We start from the raw sequence: 18155 nt of genomic DNA on the forward strand, positions 1-18155 counted from the left end.
CCCAGACATTCTGGCTGAGGAATGTGCAGTCATCAGCATTATACAATGCTATCTCTCACACCACTGCAAACCAGGAAAGTATTGACTATATCACCAGACTAACCCCAAGAATGAAAAAAACCCCAACCTCCTAAGTCAGACTCTACAGTCAGTGGAGCACAATATATTCTTATTAGTAAATGGATAGCCCTTTAGATTCTGCTGTTTATTTATAATCTTCAGTAAAATGCTCTCCTAGCTGTTTATAAAATAGCTGTACTCTTGTGTTTTGGTGTGAAATGATAACAACCTTGCCCTAGCTGGAGCTGTTTTGTTTTCCTTTGAAGGGTCTTCTCTGGCCCTCTGAAATGCCACATGGCTAATGGCAGCATGTGCCTTCTTTAAGGAAGCTCTACTTCCTGGAGCTTCTCTGGCATGCTGTCCTAGGAAACTGCACTGCAAGCCTCTGAGCAGCTGAATAAAAATGAAGTAGGCATTTGTATTTCCCCATTGATTGAGTTGGCTCAACCTGATGTAGGTTCAGATTCACAAAAGCATAGACAGGCTTGCTTCCAAGCTTGCAATGGAGATGAAGGCAGACTGTGTGCCCAGCTTCCTTGCAAAGCATGGCATTCGATATGTGTTAGTGGTACCCTTTAAAACCAAGGCTCCAGAACTCCCCCTCCCCTACCAGTCAGGATGATTTGTGCAAGATGCCCTACTTCTGCTGCCAACTCGACCCTGTTCAAATGAGTGTGCAGATCAGAAAGTGTTATTGTTTTCCACAAGGGCATGATTTTAATAGTGACTTATATTAAGATGCAATGTCTGCTAAATTGTAAAAATTGCATTGAAAATATACTTAGTTATACTCATTTTCTTCCCTGTATGTATTGACTTTTTTCAAATGCTGCATTCTGAAATTCAAAATATGATCATTACAACATGTGGCGAATAATTTATCTGCCTACCATTTTTCTCATTCATTTTAAAAATAATGCTTAATGCATTAAACTTTATAGATGAAAATACTAATAATATTCATATATTTCATAAAATCAGAGCTAGAAGTGCCTTAGAAAATAATCACACTTGCAGGAAATGCTGACAAATAATTTACATATCATTTCTATACAGCATTTTGTTCACACCATATGTATTATAATCTTGATATCATCATAATTATAATTGTGGATACACTAACGTTGAACTTAAAATTTTAACACTTAAATTGTTCCTGTCCATAATTGATGAATGGATAAACAAAAAATGGTACACATTTATGCAATGGAATATTATTCAGTTATAAAAAGAAATGAAGTTCTGGTATATGCTATATCATGGATGAACCTTGAAAACACAATGCTATGTAAAAGAAGCCAGACACAAAAGGTCACATGTTGCATGATTCTATGTTTATAAAATGTTCAAAACACACAAATCTATAGAAATAGAAAGTACATTAATTGTTTCCAGGGGCTGGGGAAAGGGAAGAATTTGGGGTGATTGCTAACAGGTGTGGGGACTCTTTGGGGTGATGGAAATGCTCTGGAATTAGTGGTGATGGCTATACAACATATTGAATATACTTTTAAAACATTTTAAAATGGCAAGTTTTATGTTCTATGAATTTTACCTCAATTTTTTAAATGGCAAAAGTCGTCAATGTTCTAATCAAGAGTATCATGGTATCAGTATGGCCATAACTAGAATAAGAAATACATTCTCAATCATGAAGATGTCACAACAGGAGAATTACTAAGCAAGGGAAAATTTGGTAACATATTTAAGGGCATATGAAAGGATAAAACTGCTATTGCTGTTACAACATGTAAAAATGATCTTTCCCAGCAACTGAAATTAAAAATTTTACAACAAGCCAAAATTCTCAAGCAATACAACCAATCATCCCAATAATATCAAACTTATAGGAGTTCACACATAAATGCAGTCTATTTACATCATTAAGGAACTGGTTCCAGGAGGCGATTTCCTCTCCTTTCTGAGAAGGATGAACTAAAACAGTTAGTGAAATTTTCATTAGATGCTGCTTTTGGATGGCAAATCTTGAGTAAAAATTGTATACACAGGGACCTTGCTGTAAGGAACTGTCTGGAGGTCAAAATAAGTTCTGAAAATCAGTGACTTTGGAATGTCTTGTCAAGAGGAATGGTGGTTTGTATTTATCTTCTGACTTAAAGCAGATTCCCCTTAAATGGACAGCACCAGAAGCTCTTAATTATGGGAGATACCATTCTGAGAGTGACACATGGAGCTTTGGCATCCCCTCTGGGAGACCTTCAGCTTAGGGGTCTGTACATACCCTTTTTGCCACTGGAGATTTTATCCATCTTTTCAGATTTAAGTGAATCACTGCCTTTTTCTTTGCCTGAAGATTTTGACTTATTTTTTTCCTTGTCTTTCTCATTCGAATAAGGAGAATCACATGGACTTTCACTTTTGTGTTTTGAAACCACCATTGTTCCGTTTTCCTCTTTTCGCCTCTTGGTTAAGTCCGGTAGCACCTCACGGTCATTGTTTGAGTGATGCCTTTTCCGCTCTTTCCTGTCCTTTTCATCTTTTTTCTCTCTTTCTCTGGATCTTTCCCTTGATTTGTCCAAATCTTTCTTGTCCGCTTCTCTCTCCTTACTCTTGGTCACTGGTGAAGGAGTATGATTAAGGTAGAGCTTTGCTGAAGACTCCTTGAGTTCGGTGAGACTGTCCTTTCCTGTTGAGGAATGCGATGGAGAAGGGTGGACATCAATTTTACGGCGTTTTTGTTCCTTTTCAGGCTCAGTAGTATCTGATCGGGGAAGAGGTGGCTTCAAGGACGCAGAAATTGGCCTTTTTTCTCCACCTTTAACATTTTCCTTTGCTTTTATTTCCTTTGCTACATCTCTCTCTCTGAATAGCTCCTTCTCTATTTCCTTTTCTTGCGTCGATTTTGAGTCTGCATTGGGGACAGTGGTCTTGAATTTCTCATCTTTGGCTTTTTCTTCCTTTTTGAATTTTTCTTTCTCTTTGTTGGACTTAGGTGTTCTTTCCTTTGTCTCTCTTGCTTTTTCATCTTTACTTGGCCGCTCTTCCTTTGGTTTTTCTTTACCATCTTTACCAAGTACCCTGGCCTCTGGAGTAGTAGCCAGAGTCTTTTCTCTTTTCTCTTTTTCTTTCTCTTTCCCTTTTTCTTTGTCATTTTCTTTAATGGTTTTGCTATTAGAGCCACTATTTCCATTGCTTGAATTGCCTTTCAGTGTAGCACTAGAAGCTTTAGTAACAGTTTTTACACCACACTGAGATCTCTCCCTTGATTTATCATTCTCCTCAGCACTGTTTTCATGAGATTTAGATGCACTTCCTATGGATGATGAAGAAGACCCACCACCAGGCCCATTTTGTACATTGGCAACTGCATTCCTCGGAGTGGGATCTTTGTGATGAAACTCATTTTCAGGTATCATGTGTGACTTTCTACTTTTCAACTGCCCAGAGTAGCCCATAGCTAATGCATATAGATCAGGCCTCTTCTCTTTTTCTTCTTGGCAGATTTTATGCACTCTTCTTTCCAAAGCCTGACCCAGATTCAAAACTTTTGGGTACCAAGGAAGTATTTTTGTTAGCACAATCAAGATATTCCTAATGTGAATATATTCACCTGTTTCAAGGCAGTGTACCGATGCTTTGGTTAGTTTGTAATGCCATTTATGTACAACATGTCGAAAATTTTCATAGTCTAGCTGATCAGCTTTATTTCCACCATCAAATCCAGTTGCCCGTAATATAGTAAGGAATCCTGGATAATTTCCACATTCCTTTTCATATGTGGCTCTATCACTGTGCCACCTGGTCACAGTCTCTAACATGCAGCAAAGAAATCTCCCATATCGACTGGCTTCATTTTCAGTACAGCTTGCAACTGTGAAAATTATGTCAGAGAAAACTCGATCATAGCAAAGAAGTGTGGAAAAATTGGTAGTTTTCTGTTGATGTACCAATTCAACAAAACGAGCACAGTAAATAGCATCAATTGCTGAAAAAATACAGCGAGGAAATATACACAGCTGTAAAAATTTTGTGATTGTTTCATTTTTGGTAGATTTTGCTAAAAGCCAGTTGTCCTTTTCCAGTTTCAGTCTCTGTAGAACCCGCTGTACATGTTCCATCTGTTTCTTTTCTTCTTCAAGAAGCTTGTCCTGAAGGGCAGTACAGCGTTCCTTCTCTTTTTTCTTTTTATTTGGAGGCATTTCTTGATTGTCATCAATTGCTTTCATCTGGACTTTAAGTTTACTGACTTCCCGTTCATAGCTGGTGTGTGGAACTGCAAGGTCATACATTGTCAATGACCAGAATGTGGCATAGAATCGCGGGCTGATGTCTTCCCAGACTTTGGAAACATGTAGGGAGACCACTGCTTCATGGACAGGGGCCATCACCATTTCACATGATGTAATGTACTTGTGAACTTTATGTTGCTGTTTACTTCCCTTGTCTGATTTTTTAAGTTCATCATACTTGGATGAAATATGGTGTGCATACATTGGCCTAGACAGGAAAAATGCTGCATCATGGGGTATATGAAATTCGTTACAGAGCACATCAATGGAAGGTACTCGCTTTATATAATCTTCTGTGCTTAGATTAGATGCTAAAAATCCACCAAACTGTACCAGTGTATCATGACACTGATCATAGAGCTTTCCCACAAGTTTCAAATGTTTCTCTCCACCTTCTTGAAAGATCACTCCATTTCTCTGCTGAGCCATAATCAAACAGAGGGGAAGAGCAAGATCATAGTCCAATAGTGCATCTTTTAATCTCTGGGAGGATTTTTTAGTATTTCTGATCTGGCCAAAATAACCACCCTCAGCTTTTAGTTGTTCTCCACCAGTCATGGCCTCTAGCTGCTCCATTGTCATTTCCTCTGTAATTTCTATCCCTGCCATTTTTTGTACCACTTCTTTCAATATTAGCAGGTCAAAACTTCTTCCTGCCTTTAGCTGATTAGCCACATATTGAAGAAGACCAGCAAGATCAATTGGATATTTACGAAAAACTGCACCACAGAAACTAGCAAGACTTTGAAGCCAGCCAGAAATGGTTGTATCATCATGTTTCATTCTCTCCTTTTCTGGATTAGCTAATGCTTCAATGATACAATAAGCCAAGATATCATAATTCAATGAAGTGAGGTACTTCAGTGAATCTACTACAGGTGTTATTAAGTTATCATACTTCTGTATTTGTGACAAGATATAATCAAACAAAATGGTTGGATTGCTGTGGCTCAACTTACCAATTTGCCTTCCAGAAGGCTTCACATTTTCCTTGGTTAGACGCTTCATGATATACTTAACTTTGTCTATTGTTTGAGCTTTAACTTTTACTAAAAGTGGGTGACTGTTGTAAGTTGCATTCTTCCACTGGCCATACAGACGATATCTATGCTGATATGGAAATGTTTTAAACATTCCCCATAGTTCCTCAGACATACAAGCATTGCAGTCCATCAAAGAAAGAGATGGAAGTAGTACCTGGTCAGTAATGCTTAGCAAACAGCCAAGGATAACTTCCGTTTTCTCTTTATCGTCTTGTTTGCTTCCCTCAGACTGAAACTCCTTCATAAATGACTTGCCTATGCGTACCACTTTTGCAAATAAAATGGGATCGTGAGAAAGGTGGGGACCAAGGTAACAGAACATATTGAAGACATCTGTCCTTAAATCCTCAAAGCTCTCTGCTTGTTTTGGTGCTCTCTTATTTTGCAGAGCATTAACAGGTGAGCCTTTAGCACCTTTAGGAACGCCAACTCGTCGGTAGAGAGGCTCAATAGTTATGTGAATGAGCTTGCAAATAGCAAGAGCTATTAGCTTATGTGAAGCAGCATAGTATGGAGGCATCTGTTCCATAATGTTCTGTGCATGCTGCCAATCACCAATCTTTAATAAAGCTTCTAACAAACCAAGTTTTTGGTTGTCAGGTGGCTTTTCTACCTTCTCCTCCTCTTTTTCCTTTTCTTTCTCTTGCTTATCAGTTTTTTCAGAAGACAATACAACCATCGTAAGTTTTCTAACAATTTCCTTAGCTTCCACCATTTCTCGTTTATGTTCATCCATAATGCAATTATCAGCTGGAAGGAGATGTACATAAAGATCATCTAAATCAATAAGATTAACTTGTAGAAGCACGGCTGCAACTCTGTATAAAGATGAAGGAGTCTCTCCATTTGGCTCCTGGTAAAATTTGAATTTGAACCCAAGAATATGGCACAGTGTTTGTGGTTCACACATACTCATGTAGGATTCTAATAAAGATATAAAGAAGTCATCATGTTCTGGTCTGCATTCAAACACTTCTAAAATGACATCCAAAACTCTATTGGGATCCAGATTAAAGCATCCTATTAAAGATTTGATATTTTCTAAGATTAAGTCACTAGTAATATTTCCCGATAAATCTTGCCCCAATTCGGCAATCAGCTTGGCATAACCTTCATTCTCTTCTCTTAACAAATTGAACTTTTGCTGCTTATAAAAGAGTTTTGTCTTGATTTTAACTGACCTTTGATTGAATTGCTGTGATTGTTTGATAAGTCCTAATGATTCCAGTGTTTCTGGATCCAGGCGTTCCTTTAGAATCGTGTCCGAAACGAAATACAAACACGCCAATACCAACTGCGTAAAACAGTCTCTCTTGCTTTTTTCTTCTAAACTGTTTGTCTCAATATCTAGCATGCAGAATACATCAGCAAGAATGGAGGGCATTTCCTCACGAAATTCACTGATGTCATTAAGAACATTAGAAGCTAGTTCGGGCTTCAGATTTCCTTTAATGACATGGTACGATAACTCATAGAGAGCTTGCTGGAAATCTCTGTAAGTCGAACTGCCAAGGTTTTTATTTTCACTGAGAAGCCAACATAAGTCCAAAAAGTCACCTCTACCTGATTTCTCCCAGTTCTTTATCCACTCCACCGGGACCAACACCGCCGCGGCCTCCATCTTCCCCTCCTTAGTAACAGAAGCCCGGATGTGTAGCACGTCCGCGAGGGGTCAAAGGGAAGCACCGCCCACTAGGAATGCTGGGAACGGGGAGTTCGCTTTTCGATTTCCGGCCCCACGGTTTCCGGCCCCACAGCCTTCTCCCCGGACGGCGGTTTTTAAAGGGTGAGTGCGTCTGTCATGGATTCAGACGATCTGTAGCGCAAGATGTTTTAAAGTGTCTTCCTCTTGGTGTTTCAAGCTTAACGTTCGCTCGCTCTACTTGAAAAGTTTCTCCTCAGAAAAGCCTAGTTTTTGCTCGTGCACGCCGGTTGTTTACGCAAACATCAGCTTGGTTAAATTAGGTTTCTGAGTCCATGCTCGACCTAGGGCAATTACAATAGCATCTTCAAGTTTACAGGTTTAACATTCAGGTTTCCAGGATTTATAAATGCATGCATTTTTAGACTCACCGCAAGGAGTAACTCCTAGGTTTCCTGAGGTGTGGATAGGAATCGCCCACTTAGGGATGTAGGGGTGTAGGTGGGGCCGAGTAGAGAATACATCTAGTTGAGTGTCCAGCAACCACATCATAACATGCTGTGTTACTCTCTGGAGTAGTAGTTATAATGTAGGGATTTTTGCCCAGAGTAACGTCCACATAGGATTCAGTGAAATAGCTTTAGATTTTTGTATAAATGGTTGTGACGCAAGACTGGTGAATTTCCCACTCCACACTAACCGACAATGTAGCTAATCAATCGGCTGCCCAAGCGCAGCCTGCATCAGACTCCTCACAAAAGGTTAATTGGATTTGGTGCTTGAAATGTGAAAACTGCTCACTATTTCTGGGCTTTGGAAGGTCTAAAATAAGCTGCATCTTTTTTCCTCTCTCTCTCTCTTTCTAATTTGAGCCTGACAGTAAGCGCAGATTTCTCCACCCTCTCCTACACATGTTCGAGTTCGAGTCTCCTAGCCCTTGCCAAGCATTATCCAAACACATCAGGAAAATGGGTCGCTTCATTTGGTCTGCCTACCTCTGGCAATGGGATTGGAGAGATGGTTTGGGAGGATGTCATGAAGAAAAGGAGGAGTAGCAGCCAGATTTCATGCAGGAGAAAATGGGTAGGCACATACCAGACAACATTTCTGTGTAGGCAAAATGATGTGCCTCCTCCCTCAACCAGAAGCTCACTTGTGTTACCCTAGAATATCCTACTTCTTGACCTCATTTAAAAAGGATGCGGAGAAAAGGAAACCATTGTGCACTGTTGGCAGGACTGCAGACTGGTGCAGCACCTATGGAAAACAGTATAGATTCCTCAAGAAACTAAAAATACATGCACCATATGACACAGCAATTCCACTTCTGGGTATTTATCCAAAGAAAATGAGAACACTAATTTTAAAAGATACGTGCACTTCTATGTTTTTTGCAGCCAAGATATGAGAGCAACCTAGGGTCCATTGATAGATGAGTGGATAAAGAGGATCATATCTCTATATCTATATCATCTGTATCTATACCTGTATCTATCGCTATATAGATATATAACACAGCAGTAAAAAAAGAATGAATCTTGCCATTTGGACAGCATGGATGGATATAGAGGGTATTATGTAAAGAGAAATAAGTCAGGCAGAGAAAGACAAATACCATATGTGTCATGTAAAAACAAAGCAAACAAATAAAAACAGACTTATGGAAACAGACACCAAACGTATGACTGCCAGGAAGGAGGGTATGGGGAGATGGGGAAGAAAGGGAAGGGGAATATAGTCAATAATATTGTGATAAAAATAATAATATTGTGATAGATTTACATGGTGACAAATGATTACTAGAATTAGCAGGATGATCACATTGTAAGGTATAAAATGCTGAATCTTTATATTGTACACCTGAAACTAATATAACCAATATAAGACTGTATACCAACTACACTTATATAAAAAATAAATTTAAAAAATAAAAATAAATTTTAAAAGGTTTGCCCATACACAAATACCTTTTTTAGGAAGGGAACTTTGCTAATCTATAGAAGACACCTAGATTTTATGCATTTGTAATTCAGTTTCAAATTCTTAATACTTTTTGGATTTTTCCATTGTAATAATCTGCTGTCTCAGATTATAGGCCTATTTTAATGTTAGTTTGCCCACTGGAGTGTGAGCCCCATAAGGATGGGGGAATGGTATTATTATTATTATTATTATTTGTGTCTGAGAAACTAGCCATGTTACTTGCATGTGATAAGTTTGAATGAAGAAATAAATAATATTTAGTATGAACAGTTTTATCACAGAGTCTCATTTACCATGAACCAATCATAGACCTGTTCCAATGACAGTTTCTCTTCACTGCAGAAGGTTTTCTGAAAGCAGGGACAATTCATTCATTTCTTTCCTGCTCATTTTATCCTGAGAGCAGGGCTGGCGTCATGGATGTGCAACCTGTGTGGTTGCATAAGGCTTAGAAAAACCTTGCGTTTGGTTTTATCGCTCTGTTGTTGCCTTCTTAAAATTCTTAATAATTTTTGAACAAGGGGCTCTGCATTTTTGTTTTGCACCTAGCGCCACAAATTATGTACCAGGTCCTGCCTGAGCTCCTACTATATATACAGTGTGCTAGGCTGGTAGCTGTGGATTAGCCTGTCCTTCCAATTTGGCTTTTCTTGCCCCAAGTTGAATTCATAAGCAATGGTTGGGTTTGTGATGTGTGGTTCCCTTAGTTTAATAAGAGCAGCCATTATATTCCTTGTCACCTGGGCTTCAGAGGAATAGTCCAGAATCTTACTATGCCGGCATTGTAATTTGGTTTTAAAGTGTCAGTGAACAGAATCTTTAGAGTAAGGGACCTAGGGAGGTGCTACCACATATGAATAATTTCCAGACCCTTTCCTCTAACTGCAGACAAGGGAAAGGAGAAAGAAGCTGAGCCTTAAAAGCTCCTCAAGAGATCTCTGGGAAACCATGTTGCTGGGCCCCTATCTTCTGCTTCTTTTCCAGGACTCAAGTATTCTGTAATAGCTAAATGCTTCTCTGACTTTAATGTGTACAGGAAGCACCTACCAGTTTTGTTAAAACACGTTCTGATGCAGTAGGTCAGAGGCGTGGCTTAAGATTTCTGCATTTCTAATAAGCTGCTGGTCCATGTACCATACTTCAGGTAGCAAACTGACAGATTTGCCATGCTTCAGGTTTGGGGAGATCCAAAATTTCTGTTTCATCCTGGCTTATGTTAGAGCTACCTTCTTTTCCTAAAAGTGGTCTGATTTACCCTATCTTCCTAATATACATACTGGCACAAGCCAGCACAAGTGCATGCATGCATGCTATGACTTAGAATGCTTAGAGCTTCAAATAAGAGAAAAGTCTGACTCAAACTGCCTTAAACAATGAGATTTATTATCTTACACAATTGAAAAGCAGGGAATGCCAAAACCAGGCTCTAGGCGCAGAAGTACACATGACTTCATAGTTTCATCAAAGATCCAGGCTTCTTTCAGTTCTGTCATCCTCAGCACTGCAAAATGGCTGTGAGTGTTACAGGCATTGCCTTCAAATAAAACAGGGTCCAGAGGCAGAAAGGAGCTGCCTCTGGGGTGTCTCTTTTTAGAATCCAAATACATTTTCCAGAAGCCCCAAGCAAACGTCTCACATTTCAGTTCAGGAGTCTATTTCTAACTCAAAGATTTAGCCAGGGGAACAAGATGACTGTGATGGCTTAGCTTAATCAGGATACTCAGGATCCACTTGCTGGAGACCTGGAGGAAGGGGTTACAATTCCTTGAAACACAGGGATGTGTAGAGGAGTGTATATCTGAAAAAAGTTCAGGTTATGTTGGAAAGAGGAAATGTGTTATGTCAGGGGAGAGAAGGAATAGGTACTGGCTTGGCAACCAACCAAGTGTCCACTCACACTCCCCAACAAAAGGCTTTCATTTCAAGAAGTGCAATAGACCATCTCATCGCAGATCTGCAGCAGGGAGCCTGGAGGCCCAAATCTTTTTTTCTTTACTGTATTAATTATCCCTGAAGTTGACCTCTAAAATGTTTGGTTTGATTTATAAAAATAACCTTAACTGCAACTTTTTCCTGGACACTTGATCATGGATGCTTAATTACAGTGCAGGACAGGAGTAATTGTGTGACTATGAGATAAGTACCAGATTGATTTTGCTGTTGACTTTACTCGATTGTATGAGTTCCATTAGTAATGTCATCCTCGTAGCAAATACATCTACATAAATAGAGGGAACTCTTACATCCTACACTTTCTTGATCCAGTTGTTGAAATCTCATGATTTAGCATTTTGCGCATGGTTCTGTTTAGACACTAGATGAATTTTACAATAAACAATTTTTTAAAAAAACCAGACTTCTTGATAGCATTCCTGGAAGACCTAGTAAACTGCCAAAAACTACTTTTAAAAGTATGTTAAGAGAATTTGTCTTTGATAAGAATTCCTGTAGCTAGAATATGGATTGAATGAAACTTCTGTCTTCATTTATTTATGAATGGTACTAAAAAAATTAAAAGGCAGAACAATCTGGTGGGGTAAATTCACAGACTCTGAAGTCTGAGTTATGTCACTAGCTGTGTGACCTTAGGCAAGTTACTTAACCTCATTTTGCTTTGGTTTCCTCATCTGTCAAATGAGGATAAGAATAGCACCTGTTTCTCTCAGTTGCTGTGAATATTACATTTGCATAAAGAGAACAGTACTTGGCATTGAGTAAACCCTGTGTAAATATTAACACATTTGCATGTGTTTATATGCCTTCCATGGGGCAGGTCCTGTATTACACAGTTTGTCTCTAACCCTCAAAACAATCCTAAAAGATTATCTAGTATTGCAAATACCAATAGTGAATAGTAGCTAACACTAAATGAGCACTTACTGTGACTATGTAGCAGGCACTGTTTGGGATACAAAGCAGGCATCATCTCATTGATGCCTTGCATAACCCAGAGAAATACCCATTTTACAGACAAAGAAACTAAAGAACAGAGAAATCAGTTAGAAAAAATACTTTGGCCTTTTTAGCTATGGAGAACGAGCCTCTGGGCATGGCAAAAGAAAACCATGATGAAAGGGAAGAGAGAGGTGAATTACTCTATAAAATGAAGTTGGAAACGTTTTAAATATCCAGGAATTGCCCGGGAGGGAACTTGGAAAGGATGGGAGTGAGCAAGGATCTATAGCAGAGTTGAGGGCTTAGAGATAATAAAGAAATGTGGCAGACCTCTATGGTAATAATGACCTGCAATTTTTAAGAATAGAAATATTTACAGTTGTCTTAAGTATCCTGCTTTGCTATAATGTAACTCTTCCTTTGTTATTCCCTATTTGCTGCTGTTGTTAATGTTTATTATCCACTACTCTTTAATATGTGATATTTAGGGGAAATTGGAAAAAAAGAAAGCATAAATATTAGCATAAAGTACAGAGAAAAATAAAAATCAGCTATGAAAGGAGAAATACAATCTCAAGAATTCAGTATAAATAGATCATGTGAATAAAATATGCCTAAGAGGAATATAGAGGAATATAACCCACTCAGTAAACGGAGGCACTGAGGGGAGGGTCAGTGGGTGTATCATAGTCTACAGCAGTGATTTTCAATCTTTTTCAACTCATGACACACATAAACTAATTACTAATATTCTGCGGCATACCAAAAAATGTATTTTTGGCTGGTCTGACAAAGAAATAGGTATAATTTTGATTAATTTACAAATAATAATAGTAATAGTAGTAGTAGTAGTAATTACCAACCCTTTTTGCTCCAAAGTGACTTTTTAAAAAATCAGGTGCCTGTCCAGCTGGGCGTGGCTCAGTGGTTGAGCATCGACCTAGGATCCAGGCGATCCTGGTTTGATTCCCAGTCAGGGCACATGCCCAGGTTGCGGGCTGCAGCCGATCAATGACTCTCTCATCATTGATGTTTCTCTCTCTCTCTCTCTCCCTCTCCTTTCCTCTGAAATTAATAAAGACATATTTAAAAAAAAAAAAAATTCAGGTGCCTATACTTGTATATGAGATTTCTGGTACCAAGAATTAACCAATCAGATTCAACCTTATTATGTGACATGACCAATAAGATGCAACTCTGTTATATGACTTATATATTTATGGTTCAAGACAGGGCATTCAGGAGGGCCGGCTATTGTTGTGTTGTCTGTTGTAATTTTTTAATTTGACAATCTAAGGGAAAAGAGGTCAGTGCCCCTGACTGAATAGTCAGGTATTATGTTTTAAAAATTCTTGTAGCACACTGGTGTGCTGCAGCACACTGGTCGAAAATCACTGGTCTACAGGGGTAGGGCTTGAGGCATTTCTACTTAAATATTGGGAAGTATAACATAGGCCAGAGGATTTAGGGATATCCATTTGGCTAACTCCTAGATTATTTGCAGGGACACAGTATGTTGTAGCAAGGAGGGACTTTGGTACACATATCTAGTCCAGAATCTTCCTTTTAACAGACTTGGAAACCAAGACCAGAGAAGAAAGTTTCTTGTCCAATTCCAAACAAGGAGAGGCATAGGAAAGATCTTGACCAGATCTGACTGTGAACCCAGCCAGCAGTCCTCTCTGCCCCTGCCTCTCTCACAAGGGATGATTCTGTGCCCTATGGATGCTTTGGGAAAGATTTAGAGCTCTTCAGTGGGCTGATTGGCTTAGCATTTGGGAAATTCTGAATCACATCAGATGGAATGTTTTGTTTACTTCCTCCCTACAGTGCTAAAGGGGTGAAAGGGTTCTCTTTTTCAGATTTGTTGGAAGCAATAAATAATTTCCCAGTTTATCTGGTCTCAGTTGCAACCAATGTCTTTCTTTGACCATCTCTTTGCTAGTTTCAGAGAAACAATGTCATTTGAAATATTTTACTTCTTTTCAGAAGTTAGCAAAGAGAAGGAAGTCTCTTCCTTAACTCTTAGTAAACCTACATCTACTACTAGTGGCAAATTGTAATACAGAGATCCCACCTGGGGCAGTCAGTACAGCCAGGAATAGATATGCATTCAGAGATTATTAAACTAGTACTGTTATCAGTCTAGTTCAATGGGTCAGAAGCCCTTTTTTAAACCAAAGTCAACACCCAGTAAATAAAAATAAAATCAATAAAACTAGAGCTACCCAGGATTAAGCTAGAGGTTGAGGACATCTTAATCTCTTCCTTACCCTGGAGTAGCAGTCTCTGAGACAGTTTCCTAAAGAAGCAACCGAATAATTATTAAGCTTGCCCAGCTTATTCAGTCTATCAATAGTGACAATCATTTTAGAGTAACCTTCCCAAGGTCCTATACCTAAGGAATGGCATGTCTGAACTTGAACTGCCATCTCTTCAGTCTTAGTCCATTGACTCTCCTGTAGCTCACTAAGTAGTAAATGCTCTTTTGACTTCTGCCTCACCTGGATCTAAGATCTCCTTGGAGGCAGAAAGTGATGGGATGAGGCAAAGAAAGCTGTGGTTTGACCTCACTGATCTAAACTAATGATACAAACATGCAAAGAAGATACACAGAAAATATTTTTTATAATTCTTTTTTTAAAAACATATATATTTTTATTGATTTCAGAGAGAGGAAGGGAGAGGGAGAGAGAGAGAGAAACCTCATTGATGAGAGAGTCATTGGTTGGCTGCCTCCTGCAGGCCCTCTGCTGGGGATCAAGCCAGAAACTCAAACATGTGCCCTGACTGGGAATTGAACCTCGATCTCCTGGATCATAGGTTGATGCTCAACCACTGAGCCACTCCAGCTGGGCTATTTTGTATTATTCTTGAGAGACTTGAGATTTCTGTGTCATCTGCCATTTCCTCTTATATTGGTCCACATATGGTCCAAGGATATCCCATAGTCCTGAGGAAATGATACATGTAAGAAATCATGCTGCCCCAGCTATTCTTTTTGTAAATGTGTAGTGGTAGGAGATAGTCACCAGGCCACACTAGGAAAAGGGAATTAATTTTTTTTTTTTTTTAAACATATCTTTATTGACTTCAGAGAGAGGAAAGGAGAGGGAGAGAGAGAGCTAGAAACACCAATGATGAGTCATTGATCGGCTGCAGCCTGCAACCCGGGCATGTGCCCTGACCGGGAATCGAACCCCAATCGCCTGGATCCTAGGTCGACGCTCAACCGCTGAGCCACGCCCAGTTGGGTGGGAATTAATTTTGACCCAGTTCCCATTGACAGTCACACAGTTGGCCAATTGTGAAACCTTAGGTCAGTTACTTCATCCCACTGCTTCAGTTGCCTCCCTCTGAAGAGGGAATGAGAGGGAAGTGAGCTAGTACACATAGAGCCCTCAGCACAGTTATAGTAAGCATGCAATACTATTGATATGATGATGATGATAATGATGACGATGTGATGGTGATGGTGATGATGATTTAACTAGCTTAATAATAACACTCCTTACAATAATCTTGAGGGGTTTATAATTATCAAAGTCTTCATTTTCCAAATGAAGACACTGAGGTCTGGAGTGTTTAAATGCCCAGCCCAAAGTCATACAATTAGTAAGGAGGCAGAAAATGGGATGTAAAACCAGGATCACCTAATTCCAGTGCACATTTGCTTTCTACTACAGTGACCCCTGGTAAACTTCCACTTGGGTTTAATTTCAGGGGTAACGATGTTTCTGCCAATGCATAGTCTTCCAACATGTAATTTGGCTGTCTTCCTTTTTGTTTTTGTGCTAGAAAACTTGGAACCAATTTATTGCCCAAATATAATTATCTAATTAACTCTGAAAGAATTTATCCCTTCTTTCTGTTTACATGGACTCTTATTTTCTGTGGCCTGGCTTTTATTTATTTTTTTGTTTTAAATATCATACTGTATATCTCTTCAGTATGTCTTTCCTAAAACTGGCCATGTTATCAGAAACAAGTGGAAATTCATACCTAAGGGCTATATTAGGTTGTAGGGAGTATTAAAAGGATAAACTTAGGCTTCTTACAGTTTAATTGAGGACAGTAAGATACATATACATGAATATGAGGCAGTATATAAATTCTAAGTGAAAGGGATATGGGCAGAAAATACAAGATAGCTCTGAAGAAGGGGATAGATTTCTAAAATTGGGGATTATAATGGGAAGAACTTTCTGAAATTTGGGCTTAGAATTCTAGAAAACAAAGTATGTCACAGTGGAATCCAAAAGCTGGAAGTTAAATCATTTACTTACTCATTTATTCAACACACTTTATCTTCCCTCTGCTAGTTGTCTGTGTAGATGTCAGGTGATGAGCACGATAGGAATGGTCTTTGTCCTGGTAGAATTTAAAGTTTAGTTTATCTAGAAAAACTTACTAGTTCTACCATGTTGTACTTCTAGGACAAAGCAAAGAATGGGAAGTACTAAAATAGAATAATCTAGTCTGGATTTTAAATATTGATCTCGTTTCCATTAGCCCTTTTTATTTCAAAGCAAATTTTATTTCAGGTAAATTATTTTAGGTTATCTTGGCTTCAGCTAGGTTCAACCTGGACCAGTCATAACACTAACTGAAAGGTGTATTCATTTTAATATCTTTCTTTTATTGGGGGAAATTAATCATTCAGCTAGAATATGTTAGAACTTAAACCAGAAACTATGTAAACTATTTAGAAGGGCACTGGGGTGGTTTCTCTGATGCTAAGCAACCCACCTCAGCACACTCTGCCAGCTACTTTGCTGTTTGAATCATGGGAATTTTTTAAGATCAATGGGAATAATGAGCATTTATTGTCCCTTAGGGCCATCAACTTTCTTAGGAGCTGATTCATATTCCATTCATCATTTTGATTCCAGAGACATTTGTAATGACAACTGATAATTTGAAAAAGAGAACTTCTATATTTTGCCTCCAAAATCTTTTATCTAAAAAGAGAAGTACACTTTTTCTAGGGGAAGAGTTACTCATTTTCAGAGTAATGAATATTTATCCTAGTGTGCTGCACAGTCCTAGTATAGGAGAATGTCTCTAAGCTAAGAGAGAGGAGACCTGAGTTTTACTCCTACCACACCACTCAAAGTGGGCTTCAGTTTTTCATCTGGACGGTGAGGATGATAGTGACAACAGGATAACTATGGAAGCATATTACAAGGTAGAGAATGGTGGGTTTTTTGTTTTGTTTTTGCTGTTAGAAAGCATTTACTCTTTTTCTAGTAACTATCCAAAATGTCTTTTGGGAACTAGCCATTCCTCTCTATGGCACAGAGCATGTGGCACAGACCTGGCCAATCAGAACATGAATTGATGAAGCTTATTACAAATAAAATTTCTACAGGGATTGGATCAAATGTGGATGAAATATCTAAATTGATTGAATCAGAATGAATTCTGGGAATTATATGGGAGCTGCCGGGATGTGATTACTCTCTCTGTTCTTTTGAACTTAAGCATGGGAAGATGTGGTTAAATGAAGTTATACAATATAATTAAATCAGTTAGATATGAGAATAGATTGTGGTTAGATAAGAACATATCCATATGTAGAGATGTAGGGGTGAAATGAACTCAGGTGAGAGATTTGCTTTAAAGTCCTTTATTTAAATAAGATAAAGCAAAAGTTGAAAAGTCTTAACAATTGTTAAGTGGTCAATGTGTATATAGTAATTTTTATTTTGTGTATGTGTGTTTTCATAGTAAAATTTTAACAATAGTCCAACCATGTGCTTCTTTTAAAAAAAAATGCTAATTCTCTGCTGGCTAAAGAGGAAAATCTAAACTCATAAGGTTACCATACAAGTCCCTTTATAGACTGAACCCAAACTAGTGTTCAGCCTACTTCTGCATTCCCTATAATTTGGCCTTGCATAACCCTTTTTCCTAAACTTGCCATACCCTTTCATGCCTCCAAATCCTTCCCATCCTTACTACCCCCAAATTTCCTTGCTCTCCTTCCCACATAGCAAATGCACTCATCCCTAAAGACACAACACAATATATTTTCCATTGAAACAAGGAGTTCAGTAAGAATTAGTCATTCTCTCCAAGTTTCCCCTTTATCCATGACTCTCTTATAGGTCTTACTACATTCTGTGTCTATATCTCTATATTCCCGACACTACCATAGTGCCTGGGAAACAAGGGGTGCTTGATAAGTGTCTACCAAATGATGCGATGCATGCAGAGTCAGTCCTTTCTTTGTGAATGTCCTCCTGATGACCTAAAGAGAGTGAATACAAAAGCAGCACT

General features: G+C 38.6%; 1 protein-coding gene and 1 pseudogene across 1 annotated transcript in view; one reads left to right on the plus strand and one right to left on the minus strand.

Annotated features, from left to right (window-relative positions):
- SGIP1 (SH3GL interacting endocytic adaptor 1) overlaps positions 1-18155 on the plus strand; it is a 167034-nt gene that overhangs the window by 20614 nt on the left and 128265 nt on the right. The gene's annotated exons all lie outside the window — the stretch shown is intronic.
- On the minus strand, positions 2280-7007 carry LOC107533513 (THO complex subunit 2 pseudogene; annotated as a pseudogene).

This window comes from Miniopterus natalensis, chromosome 9 (genome assembly GCF_054644295.1).
Source record: "Miniopterus natalensis isolate mMinNat1 chromosome 9, mMinNat1.hap1, whole genome shotgun sequence".
NCBI lineage: Eukaryota > Metazoa > Chordata > Mammalia > Chiroptera > Miniopteridae > Miniopterus > Miniopterus natalensis.